Here is a 20,724-nt window from a genome sequence, read left to right as displayed (position 1 = left end):
CAACTTCGCGTGCATCAATATCCCATCGCTACTTTACCTTCTCCCTTGCTAGATTCATTCAGATGGAATCGTCTTAACTTGGTCGATTGCTCATTCCATGCATTTCGTGGTCAGACTATACACTGGTACCTCACGTGCCATCTTCTTACTGGTTTTAGATTCTAAAGATTCGTGGTGATGGCTCTAAAGATTCATGCGGAAATTACAAGAAGAGCAATGTCAATGGTAGTAGGTTTTTCAAGTTTTTCTCGTTTCGTCACGTCATATAATCGTTCAGGATCAGTTACTAGTGTACCACCTTATTTGGTGCACTAGTAACCCTTGCGTGATCTTTTATATTTTCCGTGAACTACTTATGGGTTCTAAGATTCGTGGTATTGACTGAAAATTCTCTGAAAAATTTTACGCGTTTTTCATCATGAAATTCTCGGTCCATGACGTGTTTGCCTAAAGTCCCACGAGTTAACTTGGACTTTCGGCAAAGACAATAAGAATTATAAAGGGTTCCTATTGAGTCATCTGTAATCACCCATCGTATGTCGATAAGTTCTGTAGTACTAAATGGATTCTGTAGCGTCTTTTTGTGCAGATTATGGAGAACTCTTAACTTTAATGACTTTTTAAAGTGTCTTGAGCAATACGCCTCTGTTCAATTAATCGAAATCAATAAACAACTGTTACTGTCATAAAAAGCAAAAGAACATGTAAAAAGTATTCTTAGATATTGTTTTATTCTGCCTAGAATAATTGTTTCAAAAATCTAAAACATGTATATAAGTAATGTCTCACGTTTGTTTTCGTAATTAGCTTTGAGATTAGTTTACTGTTTACAGCAATATAAGAGCTTATTAAATTATATTTATACTGTAATATATTTTTAGTTTGTAAGCATTACAAAATTATATCAGACAAGACGTGTTTCGTGAAAAGAAAAAACAAATATAATCTCAAATTAAAAAAAAATCTGTTAAATAACTTATTGATGCAAGTTTACAAACCGAATAGAAATATTAACCTTTGGTGTCGTACTTGGCACAAATTTCATTTTTTTTTTTTTTTGCTACTTCACGGCGCGCTTTGAAAACACGCTGTTAGTAAAACTGCTGATAAAATACAAGGAATTCAACAAAAATCTTTTATTTTGCGGTATCTAAACATTAACCCTTCATAAAAATATACTATTGACTAAGCTTTGAACCAGCATAAACAATTACTATTATTTGAATAAACTTATTAAAAATTAACATCGAATATAATACCGCAAATTTAAATCTAGAGAAAAAACGATGAATATGCATCGTCAAAATATTCAGAAAGTTTATTTTATGTAGAGAACAATAAAATTTCAGCTAATTTTTCTTTCTTTTTTTTTTCTTGCACAAGAACTTATTTAATCTCATCAATAAGCGTATACTTGACCTCTATACGATTTAGTGCTTACTACATGCCGCACATTCAATTGAAGTGAAATTCACCGTTAATTCATTGATTGCAATATTGGGATATGCTTATTACTGCATAATTGATAAGCAATGAAAAAATACGTAATATTTACTTCAAAGATTTTCGTTACTGATGATCATATTTGGCGTCGTATGATCGTATTTTATATATTTAACGACCTATAGGGTTTTTTTTAATTGGTTACTTTATTTTAAGTAATACTGGTTTTGGCAGCGTTTTGAGTCATTAAGCATTTTGTTTTGACCACAGGCAAAAACTGTTGAAAACAATCCGTGACATACCTATAACGGAAAAGTACCACCTTCATCCGGGCTTTATTAGGCATTTGTGCTTTAAAAAAGAGTACAAATTATGTACCACTGAAATGTATTCCTTCACCTTAATGCAATGGTTAAAAAATCATATCTTTCAAAATATTTATGTGATAAGATTTATTAAGAAGTTGGGTTTTAAAAGTTTTTTTTTTTTTTAAGTAGCTTATTTTTATTGTTCTTGAAACAGCTTCATCGTAAGATATCCAAAGATATATGTTTGCATTTCATCGCCCCTTGGTGATGAGAAAATTGGTCACGTGTCCCACCTTCGACTCTTCCAAGCAAAACTCTCTTCCCCAGAGGAGATTTCTGTCCATCATATCCATTCTATTTTCCTCGTCCTAGCTAGTGCCAGTTGCCTTGTAAATATGTGTATAAGACAGAAAACAAAAAAGTGTATGAAGCCGTTATTGTTAGTAATCATAACGGTGAAATTCAGACATAAATCAACATTGCTATCATATATTTTTCACTGTGAATGATGTAAGCAATAAAGTTTCCTGAATTAAATGTTCTTGTTATAAATTCTTATATTTTCTGTCGTTAGTATTGTTATAATTTGTTCAAAGACAGTCGAAACTCATTCACTGAAGAATAATGTCCTTCTTTTATCCGTTTTCCAATTCAGAGGACGACCGAAAAATCAAAACTAAAATGGTTGAAAAATAATGTCCCTCTTTTATTACAAAAATAAAGTAAGCAATTAAAATAAGTTTAAAGTTTTTTTAATTTTTTTTTAAATTTAATTTTTATATATTTATCCCCCCCCCTTTTTTTTTTATTCTTTGTGTGTGTGTGAAGGGGCAAATTAAAGTTACTGAAAAATCGTACCTTCCTTTCTCCATTTTAAAGGAAAAGGGAACAATTAAAGCTACAATTTAGAAAGCATATTGCTTTTCTTTCATTGCAAAGAATAAGAAAACATAATAAATAATAATAATAAATATTACACATGACATCTTTTAAGATTTTCTTTCTCACAGTTTTGAGATAAAGGAAGTTAACTATTGAAACTGAATAATTAAAGAAGCCCTTCTTTTTCTGTTTTTCATTTTCGAGAAACATTTAGTAAAGAGTCAAAAACTAAATAAGGTTTCTTTTTCTCCTCCGTTTTCCTTGTTAAAGGACAAGTTAACCGTCAAAATGAAATTTTTGAAGAATAGTGTCGGTTTTTTTTTCCGTTTCAGGAGACAAGTGAATAATTGGAACTAAATTTTAAAAAATATACTGTTTTTTATCGTAACGAGTACGAAAACAATCAAAACTGCAATAAAAAAAATGTTCTTATCTAAAATGTTCTTTTTCCGTTTTCCGTGAAAAAGATTGAAGTAACAGTTAAAACTAAATTTTAAATGACAGTGTCTTGCTTTTTCTAAATTTCAATTCGGAAAACACGTAAATATTTAATGCTAAAATTGAAAAATAATAATAACAATAATGTCCTTTCATTACAATGGATAAATACAGTTAAACATTAAATTAGATTTAATTTTTTTCTACGTTTTTACAGTATTAAGGGGCAAGTTGACAATCAAAACGAATTTATTGAAGGATAATATCGCCCTTTAAAAATTTAATACATAAGTAAACTATCGGCACAAAAATGTAAAATAATCTGAATTTAATTGTAAGGGGTAAGTAAACAAGTCGAAAATATATCTGATTTTAAAGCGTTCATTCTCCGTTTTCCATGATAAAGAACAAATTGACAGTCAAAATAAAATTATTGCAAAATTATGTCCTTCTTTTTCCATCAAGCTTAAAACTTTCAAATAAGACCATTCTTTTTTTCTTTTTAAAGGATAAGTGAAACAATGAAAACTAAGTTTTTTGTTTCCTAAATTGAAGACCAAGTTAACAGCCAAAACAAAATTATGAAAATATTGTGTCCCTCTTTTTCCACTTTCAATTTTAAAGGCCTAGTGAGCAATCAAAGCTGAAAGTTTAATAAAATGATGTCCTTCCCTATTTCATTTTGGAGAATAAATAAATAATCAATGCTGATTTTTTTTTAAGTTTCCTTTTACTGTTTTTCTGATCAAATAACAATCAAAATAAGTTACTGTTGAACCCTTTATTCCGTTTTTCGTTATAATTCATAGAAAAGAAAAATCGAACTACTAGGAAGCGATTTCTTTCTTTCACTGTAAAACTGATCAACATTTTTGAACATTATTACTAAATCTACCCTCATGTATTTAGAGGTTAAAAAAGTAACTGTAAGTTACATTAGAGATACCAGAATAATATGTCGTTTGTTTCTAAGGAATTTCTAATAGGTTATAATATTTAATAGATGTTGTAAATACCCTTGTGCTGCACCAGCTTTTTGGCATCTAATGTGCAAATTTTCATTTCCGATCGATAAAAATCAGTTGGTTTAGGAGAAACATGTCTGGAGTTGTGGATATCTAAAATTTTTTAAGTAGTTTGGAACATACCGATAGGAATAAAGAAAAATCAAATGAATCAATGTCAGCTAAAAAAATTGCCGCATTTGATGTTTTCCAAAGCTCGTTTTAAGCGGTGTGATCTTAGAAAATTCGGGTTTCAGAACCACAATTATTCTGACAATCGCTGTAATCAATTAGTCCGACTTCGCACTATTTCATTTTTCTTTATTCCGGTAGCTGGGTGACAAAAATCTTGAAAATTTGGCTGAAATCCAAAATGATAGTTCCAGATATTTTGATACAAAACTAATAGGTTTTAAATGAATGGAGATTGAAAATTTGTTCTTTTGTTTCCAAAAGGGTTTGGATTTGCATCATTGATTAAAAATTAAAGCTTGCGAAAAATTTGTATTAAACGAAAAAGCGACATTACGTTCCGGTCCTACTAATAAAATTCTATTTTTTAACACAATAATTACTTTTTATAAATATATTTCTTAAATAAGCAATTACAGTTACAAAAATAGCATTGGAAACATGTAAAATTTTAACACAAATAAATAGAAAGTAAAAAAACCTAAAAATTTAAGAAATAGAATTATTTTCTTTGTCTGTTAGAATCGATAACTTTTTGAGTGTATTAAACCCTAAAGCCCAACCTTTTTTCTAAAAAAAAACTGGTGAAAAATAATCGAGACTTTTTTGACAGAAAATGAACTTATAAATATATTGTAAGTTATTTTTTTTACAATTTCAGCATGGGGTGACTAGGAAGGGAGAAGTTATAAATAAATTTTACACAAGTTTTTACGATTTGACTATATGCTTATTCTGACTTTCCAAATATTGAAACGAAATCAAATTGTCATACTTAAAAGAATTACGCAATAAAAATGGACACCACTGCCTTTTCCACACCAAACAACTGCTCTAAACCAAAGAATCGCTAACAAACTTATAGTTAATCATCAAAATGCCTTACACGGTTAACACTAAGGCCCTAGATCGTAGCTTAAGTAGCGACACGACGTCCTCCATCTTGGGGCTAAATGCCTTTCTTCCTACGTCTGCTATAATGAAGTAACGTGTTTTTCCCTCTAGATTGCGGATTGACATGAACTCAATCAGAAATCACAATCAAATGCAAAACGTGTTACTTTGCCATAGCATCGTCTAGCACCAAGATGGTGGACGTGTCGCTACCTTTTCTATGATTCAGGGCTTTAGTTTACACGTGCATACAGGGGTCATCTATGGTAAATAATTTAAATAATTTATTTTTGCTAGAACGGATTTCACACGAACACTAGAAATAAAGTAAAGTAACGTAAATACAAGATTTCCCTTGTGACACATTGAGCATATGCAAATTTACCAGTAGCTTTGCTCAAGCCCGTGTCATGCACGGGTAAATGCGTTAAGTGGTTAAGAAAGTTATATGTTTAACCATATACACAGTAAAACCTGTGAAGTTGACCACCCTTGTAAGTTGACCACCTGTCTAAGTTGACCACTTTTATCAGGCACGGAATTAGCCATTATGTACCATATAAATCAACCTCTGTAAGTTACCGCCTGTTAAATTAACCACTTAAGTAGTTGTACCGCAAGTGGTCAACTTACACAGGTTTCACTGTTTATATCCATAAATTTCACATTTCCATCACAAAAAAAAAAAAAACTCAACAAATATAAGCTGCTATAGTGTTACATGTTTCGAGTACGAAGATAAAAATCAGTTAGTGAATATTTTTTTGCAAACAATGCATAAGTGAACCTTGATAACTTTAAGACGAGTACAGCAGTGTCAGAACTTCCATGTCGTAAAAGATATCGTAGAATTTCTCTTTTAAAGGGCTTTTTTGAATCGAAATGCATTTAAATTCAACAGTTTGTAGATGCTGTGAAACGTTTAATTGCTTCAAATAACATAGTGTCAACAAATACATAAATTACCACAAATACACCCAACAAATACATAAATGACTTGATTAAATATTACATTATAAAGCTGTTGTTTAAGGCGAGGAGAAATCACATTTGTTATAAGATTAATAAATACCTTTGTTCTGAAAAGTAAAGTAAGAAATAACAACGTCAAAAAGCACAAATTGTAGATTGCTGTAGACACGTGTTTCGGCGTTATAAGGGATACCTTTTTCAATGCAAGAAGTAATGAGCTTATGAATGAAAAAACATCCAATAATCCGCTTTTTTCGGATGTCTTTTCATCCATAAGCTCATTACTTTTTGCATTGAAAAGTGCGTTTCTCCTAACACCGAAACACGTGTCTGCAGTAATCTGCAATTTGTGCTTTTTGACGCTGGTATTTCTTACTTTACATTTGCTATGTTCAAAACTTGCTTTTTCCCATTCTTTTATATTCCGCAGCACCTAAACCATTTAAACAAAAATGGTTATTTCTATTAAATTGTCTACTTCTCACACGATGTAATTAATACAAGAACATGAAATTGCAAAAAAAATTATATTCCAAAACAGCTGCTGTTTCTTTCCTTTCTTAAGAAAAGCACAGTGCAATAAAATATAGAATATTTCATACCTATTTTAATGTAATTATTTCTTAATTAAAGTTCTATATTTGAAGTATGGTCATTTAGATCTTGAAGACTAGATTAAAAATTAAACTATAAAGTATTCTAGTAAATTTAATGAAAATACTATTGAATTTCATTGTTTCTGCAACACATTACCACATTCTGTAATTACATTAATTTACCAATTGATAGAATGTTATTTCTGGAAATCATCTGCAAATGGGTAAAGACTGAAATTGAAGCAAAAAACAAAAAATAATCTGATAACCTTCTATCGGATAAAGTGAATTTAATAAATAAGCCTCTCCTCTATGTAGTTCTAAAATTTATCGTCACATTTCTGGGGAATACTGGTGTTAATAGGTCAACCAGAAACTGAATTCAATGAAAGGTTTGGTGAAAAATGCTTTTCATTTCCTAAGTTTGCCAAATGAGTCGATTAGTTGGCAAAAATGGAATCTAATTCTGAATGCTTGTTATAGTTTTAACTTTAACAAAATAAGATTTTTTCCAGAGCCTAAGCTGTTGTTGGAAACACAAAACCAAATCGAATAAAGTGCAATAAATAAGTTTAAAATGAATTCCAGGAAGAATTTAGTTTAATGGAAAAATTCTCTTCGGACTCCTGCATTGTTACTGATGTTTTTTTGAACATAAAAACCAGAAGTAATTTTTCAGATGAAAGCAATATCCTGACCTTTTTTTTTTCAATTATTTTTCAGTTAGTTTTTTGATTGTGTTAAAAGAGACTAAATTTACCAATACTATAACTTTTGGGTAAGTTTCATAAGAGAAATTCTAAAGATGTATTTTTATAGAGTAAAATTCGTCAAATTCCTTGAGCGCTTCAGGGAAATTCTATGCTTCGATATGAAGGCTGTCATAGATAATTACATACATACTGTTTTGATGACACTTCAAATACAATTGTTTTGTACAGAACTCAGTACATAAAAACTGAAACTTTGTAATCTTTTTCATGTAACATTCTTTTATTTTCTGTTGAACATTTTCTATTTGAAGTAATTTGAAAAGAAACATTTAAGAAAGTTAAAAAGTTATAAATTACTAGAGACCCGTCCCGAAACTTGTTCGGGTGGAAAAGATATCTGTCTTAAATAAATATTATGCGGATTTCTTTGTTATAAAATAACACGGTATGCAATACTTTTTGTTAAGTTTTATGAGGTTTGAAAAGAAATTGTTTTAATTCATTTCCTAATCAGGAGAGACCAACCTTATCTTCTCCGAGAACAATATCATCTTCCTAAATATAACGTCGTACTGTGAATGATTGTAAGTTTGACCTTCAGTTTTGATGACGGTGATGGCATAAGAAATTTTTCATTGGAAATTGCAATTAGTTATATTGGAAATGGAAATGTGCAAGGACCATGGAAATTCCATGAACATGATCTGACTGACGTGCTGCTGGTCCATTAAGAATAAGAATAATACTTTAAATCATATTAGTCTATATTAATTTTACTAGGGGATCCCTTTTGATTGTATACATAGGACAAATTAAAGTTTCGCAACGAAGTTATTGGAATAACGCCTTTAATTTTAATACAAAAAATATGGGCTTTTAAAAGTGTTCTTAAGATACAGAGATCGTACAGAGTTCCTAAAAGGAGAATTTTAACAGGCTTGAAGTATATCTGCAAGTGTTCATCTAGGGAGCTACTGGAATAGTTTGATTAAAGTCACCGGCAAATGTGGCGGTGAAACCTCTCAAAATTCTGTCTTAACCTTTTAGTTCTTTTAGAATTATATCCACAGATTCTATATTCAAGCAGTGACTCATCGAACATATGTCCTGCATTATGGGGTTGACATCTTGAAGACGCTTTGCAAATGGGCCATTTTTTTCTTATGAAACGTACGGAGTCTTTTTGAAGAGAAACATTTAAAGTAGTTTAAATCTAGAGTGGTCACTAAGTAAGAAAAATTGCTACAATTTAGTTAAAAAAAATCTTTGCACACACATCCTTAGTCTGCTTTGTTGATCTTGGCCAGTGGTAAATTTATTAAACATTTTTCAGTTTCGCCGGGTATGCCGATAAACATTACTTTGCGTTCTGGTATCATACGCGAGTCGCTGATAGGTTACTAATTTGGTTACGTGATTAGGAACGTACTTATTCAGTAAATTGCACCCATGTATCAATCTTGTTGCAGAATCGTTTTCGTTGATTCTCTGCGGCGCTGGCAAACAAAACTCCCCCGTTGACTCTTTGCTTCATATAACCATGGTCTTTTGTGCGTGTGTGTGTGTGTGTGTTTTTTTTCTGTATGTTTTACACTATCCTTGCAATATGTCGTCACAGATATATTTCTTAAATGTTTGTCTTGAAGCAAAAAGATCAAAATGTTGATTTTATAGTAAAATTGATACAAAAAATTCTCCGAGTTTAGGATCGGAGTTTGAAAGTTGTATGCATTAAATAAGGTTACTTCAAAGGGTATATTCCTCTAAAAATCCGACGAACCGCGAAAATTTTACTAAACAATTCTGCAATTCAAAGAAGTCCGATTAGCAATTAGGATGAATATGAGATATTCTATTAAGAGGTGAGTTTTTATCAATCCCGGGATGTCATTCAACCTCTTGTGCTCGTTTTCGCAGGAAAAACTTGCTTTTTTTCAGTTTTTTAATCCTTTACCGGGACATGAAGTAAACCGGTCGGGATACCGGGATTTTTCTGAAAACTGGGACGTCTGGCAAGCCTACTTCGTCGTAATAAGAATTTTAGGGACTGCATCCTTATCCTAGCAAAGACCTTTCAGGGAATTCGCTTTTAATCGACGGGAAATTTTTGGATTATGCATTTGTCCTGATGGAGACTTTTACGGCCTGCATCCTTATCTAGTTACGATTTTGTGTCTGTGTCTAAATCCTATTGGCGTTGTCATCAAACTAAGGCGCTGTACCCTAATCATTACTGGACTTTATATGTATTTACACTAATAGGACTTTTAGGGATTTTGCTCTTTTCATAATGGCATCTTTTGTGACTGTGCCCTTATCATAATGACATTTAAAGGAATTGCGTCCTTATTCAGACAAGATTTTAAGTTACTGTGACTCAATCCTAATAGGTTTTTTGAGAATTATTTCTTAATCCGAATGAAGACTGTTCGGGACGGACTCTTATTGGAGACTTCTTAGCACATCTTGTTCTTGGAGAGCTCCTTGTTGTTAAAATTCTTGAAAAAAAAAAAAAAAAATACATACCCACTCTGTTTGGAAAAAGTCCTGTACCTAGATTCTAACGTTTTTGCCAGACCAGGGTTCTCTGCCTTTCAGGCTCCTCGGCCGTACTTCAAATCGCCAATCTGTTCTTCACATATTTAGCGCTTACAGGTGGCGCTACGATCGCCCATGAGGTGCGTCTGTGCTGTAATGCTAATGATTTGCATATTTCATCGCCGTAAAGGCATGATGTAAATTTCACATGGTTTGCATGCTTTCTTCCGGGTGTTTTGTATCGTCAGCAGTGTATATAAATAAAACGTTCTTTAAATATTTGTTTGTACTACAAACTGCAAGAACAAGATCAGACCGAAGTTTCTAGCCAAAAATTAAATTAAAAAAAAATCTTTATGTCCAAAGCTAAAATGATTTCAGATTCACCCCCATTTTGCGGTACATATTCGTATGATTCTCCAAAAATGTGATATTTTTCTAATCACAAATTCTTTAAATTAAAAGGCCTTATTTATTTTTTCAAATGCATACTAAGTGTTTATGAAGAGCTGAATAAGAAAAAAAATAAAGGGAACTCTATCCATATTATATTTTATCTTTGCTGTCTTGGTATATAAAATGCCAGTAGAGTGATATTTTACATATACGGGGCCTGTTAATAAAGTCCAAGATTATATTTAAGGTTCAAAATTCATTGCAATTTAATTTATTTCTGTAATGCTTTGCTAAATTAAAAATTAATTCGATAATCATCGCAGCGGTTAAACTGAGTTTAAAGTAACTGTACATAATATGTCCTTGTTAAAACTGAATTGATTGATAAAAAATTCCCAAATAAAGCTATAGACAAATAACAATGATATTTCCCTGAAGCAATACGAAATTCATATGTACAAAATGCTTTTCTTTCCTGAAACATTTTATTCACAAAACCTACGTTGTCTGCTGCGGGTTTATTCACACGTAATTGACATTTCCTGGGTACAAAATGTCACTTTATTTTTCAAGTTATCTCTATGTCAGTTGTTCTAATAAGGTCCTCGGGCAGTATGGCTCTTGCATTATCATTTTTCTCAAAATATACACGGTGGTTATAAAGTCCTTTCACTGATAAAGAAAATTTACTTTTAAAAAAAACTATTGTAGCTTTTCCACATAATTCCTTTTGTATTTTGATCCTTACCTCATCATTTTTTTTTCCATTAGTAAAGAAGCTAAAAGCATGTAACCCATGCCCCAAAAGTATAGACACAAGCATGAAATACAATTCACAGGAAAATAAGACTAATGGTACAATTCATAAATGTATAATAATAAATAGTACGAGAAACAGCTAGGCTTGATTTATTAGAATAAACATCATGTGTTGATTTTATTTAAAAAAACAGAAAATATACTGTGCCATAATTAGACACTTTTTAATGTATAAAATATTTTTAAGGCTCAGAAACACAGTTACAAATATTAATATGAAATATTGTGTTTCCATTTCCCCTAATTACTTCAAACACCTGGTTTTCCATCGAAAGTATCAAGTTTTGTATAATCTATGGGAAGAGTTTATAGCAGGGCTGTGGAGTCGGACTGATTTTGGGGTAAAGGAGTCGGAGTCGTTCGAAAATATGCCGACTCCGACTCCGGATTTCTTCTTTTTTTTTTTTTTTAGTTTTTACTGACTCTCCTTGTATTATGTTTAAAAAAAGGGCTACCAATTAATTTGATTACATGTATAAATACCTAATAATAAGAAAATAACTCATTGTTGCAATCAGCTCGCTTGATTGTTTATCGAACTTTCTGTAACAGCTGCTTACACCGCGCCGCGCCGTTTCCTAGTTTGCTTATTTTTTAACTTTATTTAACTAATAGCAACTGTCAGCAAACAGTTTCGTTGCTTAACATTTTCTAAATAATCTCTTCCAAATAAAAATAATAATATATTTTTTTACCTCGATCGCTGTTATAAAATAGTAAAAGGAATGTATGTATTGCTCGAGTAAGTCGAGAAACTTCTCAGGGTGCTTGGTAAATTCAAAAGAGTATTGGCACGAAAAAGCAAATCCAAAAGATCCGATAAAATATAAAAATTTTTTTAGTTATAAAAACTTTATCTAAGAAAGCTTGGTTATGTTAACCCTGAAAAGTACAAAATAAAATTAGTACATGATTTATTGGTTACAACACTCAATGATTGTTGTTAATCCTACAATCTAATTAATTCTGAAGCTGCCAATAAAAAAAATAAAATTTAAAATTGAGCCAAGAAATGTAGGTATAGTTAAAGCTATTCGTACAAAGCTGCATACCGCCGCATTTTGTGTAAAATTTGCTCCAGACGTACATGTACCCGATCTCTCTCCGTAATATAGTGCAATAATTTTGTTGAAATATTTAAGATGAAATTTAAGATTTATTAATGGGGAGTTTTTTCAAAATTAAAGTATTTCAATTTTTATAAACTCTGAAATTAAGTTCAGGAGACAGCCACCGGGAGGAAAGGGGGGGGGGCGCCCCATCTCAAGAAAGGTTTTTTGACTTAGCAAAAAAGTTTTTTTTTCTCTCTCAAAACTCTTTCTCTCACTCTTCTCTGTGCTTTCAAAAATTGAAAGCACAGGATTTGATCAATATCTATTTGTTAAATATTGAAGGGGAGAAAATTAATCCTTTTCAATTTTTTTTAAAAATGGGACTTTTTAGTAATCTCACTTTAGAAATTGCACCTATTGGATAATTTGATTTTCAAATTGAATTTCTAGCATTGTATGCATCTTAGACTTACAATAAAATACAGCGCGAAAATTTAATTAAAAGGAATTCATATTTCAATCTGTTTTGGGGTTTTCCCTCTTTACCTTATTATTTTTTTGATTTATTTGAAAAAATAAATCAAAAAAATAAAAAAGCTGGAGTCGGACGTTTCAAAATCCTGGAGTCGAAGTCGGATTCGACCATTTTCCTTCCGACTCCGCAGCCCTGGTTTATAGTTGTTCATATTATGCTTGCTCTGTCGATGCTTTAAGGTCCTGGGTCGAAAAATATTAGCACCCATTTTCATATAACTTTCTTTCTAGATGTTTCCATACCTTTTCCTTTGGATTCAAGTCTAGCGATGGCCAGTCCATATGATATTGATATTACTCATGGTGAACCACATATTTGTTGACTTAGGCGCGTGAGTTGGTGCTTGCTCTGGCTGAAATAAACATTTTGGTCATCCCAGCAAATCCTGTATTGGAATAAAATGGTCCTCTAACACTTGCTAATGGCCGTGGGAGTTCATTTCCCTGCTATACATTGCGAAAAATGTTTGTCCGTTGAATACAAAACCGCCACAAAAATCTGCAGTTAAACGGTGCAAAGGAATGATGTCTTACGATGTCAAATGGATGTCAACAATACCTAACAATAAGAAAAATGGAACTTGGATGAACCCGATAAATATAAATTTTAATGGTATGATTTAAGAAGCAGACGAAGACGTTTCTCTAGTAGACAGCAAGGTGGAGGATCAGTAATTACTTCGTGAGGCTTTGGTTTCAAAGCACAAACATTTTCGGCAATGTGCAGCTAGAAAATGAACTCTCACAACTATATACATATGAGGATCATTTACTTCAATTTTCTGGAAGGATCAAACTGTGTATTTCAGCCAAACTAAGCGCCTACTCATGCTTCTAAGTCAACAAATATGTGGTTCATCATGAATAATATCAATGTCATGGACTGACATGGACTGGTCCAGATTTAAATCGCATGGAAAAGTGTGGGAAAATTTAGCATGAAAATTATCTGAAAATAGGAGCCACTATTTTTCAACGTAAGACCTTAAAAGCAGAAGTAGAACAAGCATGGTATGAACTACTATGAACTCCCCCCATCGATAAAAAGGAAGTAATTTTGTAAAAACAATTAGCTGTGATGCAGTCCATAATACTGATACGCGTTCGCTGCAATTTCAAACTTTCTTTAAATGACGACACAGTTCTTGAGAAAACACAGGAGATTTATTTACAACTATGTACAAGAAATAACCTTATCAACTGCTAAATTAACCGTAGCAGTTAGGCAGATATCAATTAACTCCGAAAACTCAATGGTCACACACGTATTCACATCAAAATACACAAAAACGCAGCGCAAAGGCTTGGTTAATACACGCTTCCAGCGGAACGCTGAAAATGAGACTCCACAGTTAGAAAACAAACTAACTGACTCCTCCATTCACAAGACGCCCGGCGTTTTATATTGAGCGAAGAAATATCTAGAAAATTCTCAAAGTTCTGCAAATTTCTCAAATTTTCTTTTTATTCCATTCACAAATCTTATCGTTCAGAAATGGGGGACCGTATACTTCAGTTGAGTGTTAGGTTGTTGTATGTACATTACAAGAAACTATTTACAGATTACGTTACTAAAATAATTTCATATAAAAGATAATGAAATAAACGACAAATTTAGCTAGATTACAACAAATTAATCACAAAAATAACTACTACTTACAGAATTTGTATCAATACGTAAGTTATGATAATTTTCATTCACCTGTATTCATAATGTTCCTAAAACAAACTTTCCTCGTAGGTTTGTAAATCAAAACTTCGTAATCAGCCCTAAACATTTGGAATTTTGGCTTTTTGAGTTATACAACTACAAAGTACGTGATATGTATACAATATTCTAATTTGTTTAACTAATATAAAGCCATAACCATGATGGGTCTAAAACTGATGTGTATTCCAATACTTTACATTTTTTCCTTTGATGTTTTACGTACATTTTTTATTCATTTATCTTATGTTTACATTTTTAAAACCTAAGAAATTTGCAGATTCTTATTACGATAATTTCTATTTAATATTAATTACTTATTTTAAAAAAGGACCATATTTTCCTTTTTTTTTTTTTTTTTTTTGAATCTTTTTTTTTTTTTTTAAATTTTACTTTTTTTTTTTTTTTTTTCTACTTACAAATCAGGCAATGCCTCAAAGAAAAACTGTACCAGCTCCATTCTGACTGAAATACAAAAGGTGCTCGGTCGTGAAACCTAAGCTTCATAAAGCATTCAACAACTGACATTCCTTTTTAGAAAAAATTGAAAAAAGAGTAGAGAAAACATTTTAAAGCGTCAACAATTTTAATTTAGTTGCTAAGAATTAGGTTTGCTTAATAAAATTGCTCCTTGAAGCTTCCAAACATTTTGGAATTAGTGAAGATAACATAAGCTTAATTACAAGACATGCGGTTTCTATTAATACCCTAAGACAAATTATAAAACAGAGATAATTTGTTAAAAGGGGAAAAAACGCTCTCAACTAATGTTTTTCTAAACCTTATATAAAAAATTCTCTTCAAGAGAAAAACGTTTTCGTTTCTTTTAAATGGCTTCTTTAATTAAAAACGTTTCTTTAAAAAAAAATTAACTTTTAAAAAACTTTTTTTTATGTTTCTGAATTTTATTGTGTTTTGGTGGGAAAATAATGGCAGTAAAAAAATTTTTAAAAGATTTTTTTTTTTTTTTTGAAAAAGAAATACATGTACTCTTATACATCATAAGTACTCAAAAGACTATGCGTAGAGCTTTCAAAATGTAAAATGAAAAGCATTTGTTGTGTTATTATTATCTTCATTTCATTATGGTTCCCGGTCATTCTTTGAAAAAGATTAATATACTGTGATAGGAGTGCATAAATATCTACCCAAAATTAGCAAAATTGCTATGAACATGCTGGGGAACGTTTTAAACTATTCACTTGCCGCAAAAGCCTCTTCATTTATTGGGTGATCCCGTTTACTGTAAAATCTCTATTTTCGCAAACGTTCGTCCGAGATCAGTGGTTGGAAAAACTACATTTTTTTTGTAGCAAACTACAACTACAACTACTTAATTACAATTGTAATTAATTACAACTGCAACTACTTTTTTCAAAATGAAGCGACTACAAACTACTTTTGAAAAGTAGTCACTACTTCGCTACGTTTTAAAAATAAATTTAAAAACAGCATACACACATACGTACACACCGTTTGAGAAATGTACGAAAAAAATTAAAAAAGTGATTTAGATTAATAAATTAGCTCATTTGAACATGGAATATTTCTTAGAATCTTTTTTTTTTCCTTTTGTAGCCAATTTCTCATTCCAAACATTTTTCACGAATATTGCAAATATTCGCTGCAAGAAATGATTTAAAAGTTGAAAGAATTCAACCTTCAAATTTTTATCCTTTTCTGCAGTGAAGATTTAATCCAAAAAGTGAAACTCGATTACTTGAAAATGAAAATAGATGCAGTTAAAATTGATTTAAATTTTATATAAAACATTCATAAGCATAAAATTTATTTGATGATGAAAAACATCTTATGAACAAATGAGAAAACCTTTAACTTTCATTATAGGACTCATTTTGTTTTCAGCTTCAAACTTCATCTGATCTTGAACATTTTTGCAATTGGATGTATGCACCTAGGACTAACGGTTGGAAAAAATAGACGTCTTGCATGTTAAACGGAAACACTCTGTATGATAAATGCCCCCTTTTCTTGTTATAATTAGATCACGAAAGAAAGTGTGGATGATTCAGTCTTAATAGTCAGAAGAATTAAAAAATATTTTTTTAAAAATTAAACAAATCATGTCAAGCAAGTTAAAATGCAACGTATTAGCTAAAAAAAAAGGTTTGTTTTGTTTTTAAACACTGGGAATATTGGTATTTATTACAAAAAGGACTAATAAGGGAGAGTGAGGATACTTGATCCCTCAGGAGACTTGTTCCCCCTTTCGAATCTCGACACTGCTATGACGCATAATTTTAATAGTTAAATCCCGTTAAAACTTCAAAGGATCACAAATTTTGTTCGTTGTAACGATAATTTTGTTGTAATGGAGTTCAAGCAATGTTATAGAAAATAGGTGAGGGATCGAAACTTTATTTCGTTGAAACGGATATTTTGTTATATAGGTATTCGTTATAACGGGATTTCACTGAACTGGCAGCATTACTAAGAAGCCAATGTAGTTTTTCATCCCCAAGTGTCTCAATGTCCATTTTCGTGCATGCTTTTTAAGTTATATGTCATTGTCAGTTTTCAGCGGAGAGATTATTTTTTTGGATTGTGAATTAAAGATGTCGCTGACTTTTGTGCAGTACATACACTGTTTTTATGGTATGGTTAGAAGATTCAAAAACATGTTAAAATTGTAAGAAGAACCAATTTGTACCTTCTTTTGCTTTAGTTTTGAACTTGAGTTTATTGGGGTAGTTGGGCACAGAGTTAAGTGGTCACCCCCCAAAACAGAAATATGTACACGACTTTTACACATTTTTTTCTTTTTTTGCATTGATTATGTCACATTTCATCACAGTGATTGGTATTGCATACATTTGTGCTTCATTTAACATTTTCCCGTGTCATAGAACTTGTGTCAAATAAGTTTTTCAGAAAATGTTTTATAGAGAGTTTAAGCAACGTTTTTTAACGAAGTGTTTCCGGGCTAGTTTGTATTATACTTTTGATGTCCAATAAACTTTAATGTAAAGTTAACCTAAAGCGCACACAGCAATAGGAATTTTTACACTAAATATTATTAATAAGTTTTTAAGAGGAGGGGCTCACTTACCCCATAAAATTACCCTACTACGGGTAAGTGGGTCTCCGCATTACTCCCTCCTAATAGTGACGATGTTAAAATGAAAAACAACCAAGATGATGAAATTGTTATGAATGAAATGCAAGATAATTATGGAGACCTAAAAAGAATTGATAAATCAGCTACAAAAGCTGGTGACCACGTATTTGCGAAACTTGCATCAAAGGAAACCATAAAGTATTATGTAGCACTAATTTTAGAAGTTGATGATGCAAATGAAAAAAATACTGCTAAATTTGCAAGAAATAATGGAAATAGCGACACATTTTATTGACCTATTGCAAATGACGTTGAAAGTATTAATAATGAGGAAGTGACAATGATTCTCCCTCAGTCAACTTTAAATAGAAGATGACATTAAGTGTTTCCAATTTGTTTTTCAATTCATAATGTTAGGAACTTTACAAAAATGTAATAAAATATATATAGTTACTATATATAGTTAATATATATAGTTACAAAATATAACTACAGATAAAAATTGTTCATCCGGAATCATTTTTATGTTTCAAAAGTAACATTTGTCTAATATAAGCCTACTATAATGACAATGAGCCTTGTGACAGTAGAAATACTCACACTTTTTGAGCTATAAAAAAATTAAGAAGAAAAATAACCGTAAGAAGTTTATGTACACTGTGATTTTTCATTTAAGTGAACAGTCCGGTCATCTGTTTATAAAGGTACGCATTTGCCGAAATTCAGGTATGTATGCACCAAAAATAAGTCCGCAAAAATGATGTCAACTTGGAGATAGCTCTTAAATTTCTCGCCAATCCCATAGCATAATGTTAAATAGTTGCATTGTAGGCAAAGTCAACATACAGGTAAAGGTTCAAGACCTACGGTAATTTTAAGCAAAAACTAATGGAATAAACGCCAAAGAAATTAAGCAAGCATAAAAATAACTATTATTTGAAAAAATTGCAACAATGCGTTATATCAAAGAATTCATAATTTAGATACAGAAGAAAGTTTTGTGATGGCCACAACAACGTTTCTCCTCCCTCAACACCCCACATCTTATTAGCTTTTAGCCTTAGGTGGCCACAACATGCTTGTTTATTTCATCCCCTTCTTTTCTCAGCTTTCAGATCTGCCAACCAACCTAATCTAATGCCCCCCCCCCCCCTCCTCCCTCCCACGAACGTAGAAGTTGCTAACCTATTTTTTTCACCTCCTTGCTCACAGATGGCACCACAATTCCAATTTACGCTCATTCGTTTCATGAAATCGACGAAACTGATTCCACTTATTTTAGTATTTTTTGCATTGCTCAGTTTTTTTATTTATCCCGTGGCCTTTTTTTTAACAATGAGCACAATATTATGTTGCAACTAATTCGGTAAAAGAGCAAGTGGTCACCACCAGTTTAATTTTAAATAGTAGAGAAGGGATCATTTTATGAATGAAGTTTATGGATAGAACAACTTGAAATTTCAAATTACTCTCCCAAAAATGCGTGCATTAAAAACAACAAATATATTATCAAAATACTCGGTATGGATAGAAAATCACATTGGGAGGAAAAATGAGGGGCGTTTCATTTGCGTAAATCAACGAATATTGCCTATGATAGACTCATGCACCCAAGTCTCCTATCTCCATTAACTAATTAAGTGTTAAACTTAAAGCAATCTCGTTTCCAAGGAAGCAGCAACAAGCGCATATTTCACCCAATAGTCCAAAACAGAAAAAAATAACATCAACATTAAATCATCATCCGTAAATCATCATCAAATTTCATATTCAGTAGCTTTATGGTCACCTTTCCAAAATATGAAATTGTATGCTCATGCTGCCATCTAGTAACATATTTTGAAAATGGTATTTAGTCGGACAAAGAACATTCGTCGATGAAAACTAGAAAATGAAAACGGAAAATACTAAGTACAGAAGATAGCCAGAGGTTGACTACGACGTGGGAGGGGGGGGTATATATTGGGGATTTTTTGTGGGGGGGGTTGATGGGTTTGTTTTAATTTTGGAGGGCTCTCGTCCTGGAGTCGGTGTCTAATGACCTGTGAGAGGGGTGCCGGAACGCACAATCGACAGTGCCTCATTAAAATACCAAGATGCCTTGGTCAAACACTTTTTCGGGATCGACTGAAGTCAAATCTTTCAATTTTAGCCGTTTAGGGCCAGGGGCCCCTAAAAAGCGATGACCAAGGCCATGGCCTAGGCCTAGTTGAACTATTCAGTAATCAGGCACTGGCAATCAACTTTAGAAAGGAGGGCAATACTAGGCATTGCAAACTAATTTCAATCTCAGAAGTATTTTATAAACCTTAGAATGCACTAGGCCAAACACACATAACAGTATTTGTTAAGAGATTTTGTTGGTCTGTCTGAAATACGAGTAAGTAAGTATGATAAGCAATAAGTTACCGCCCTTAAGTCGGGATAAGGCAGAGCTGCATGCAATATACTGACAGCCTGGTTATGATATCCGGAAACGGCAGTTTCGTCCTTGTTATGGACTCATCAGTCTGAAATAGTCTATAACAGAGCTGAAGGCAGATATAATCTCATTGAAGCTGATGGCGACAATAAACTAGTAGTTAAAAAATTTAGCTCACCAGCGAGAGTTCGCAGTAATGGCGTGCGATTCAGCTCGTCAACTGGACTGTCGGTAAATTACATGAAGTAATGATGAACTAGCAAGATATTGATATTCAAAAACTGCACCGAAGTACAGAACTTTACCAAAGTCCGAAGTACCTTACCAAATTGTCCTGCCCCTGCCTACTTAATTCCAAATTAATAAAATAGTGAATCAACTGCCCATTAGTTTTCTATTATGTCTCAAATTTGCACCAATTAAAAATTTCATATTTAAAAGAGTTTGAAGCCGCACCACAAAATCTGACGTAACAACTTGAGCCCAAGGAAAGTGCATATATGCGTTTAGGACTGCATTTCTGCATTTTTTTTTTTTTTTTTTTTTGTCATTAGTACATATAAATGCATACAAAGGCAAGTTGTTGAAATAGTTGCATATTACAAAGTTTTTCACTTGTTTATAGATTTATTTTATATTTTCATGTCAGATAACCCGAGCTCTAACACTCAGTGGCATAGCCGGAAAAAACAATCTGAGGGGATATGGTCCGTTTTAATCACTTTCTGTAGCCA

The sequence above is a fragment of the Uloborus diversus genome, chromosome 8, assembly GCF_026930045.1.
Source record: "Uloborus diversus isolate 005 chromosome 8, Udiv.v.3.1, whole genome shotgun sequence".
NCBI lineage: Eukaryota > Metazoa > Arthropoda > Arachnida > Araneae > Uloboridae > Uloborus > Uloborus diversus.
Note: the sequence above shows the minus strand (reverse complement) of the source record.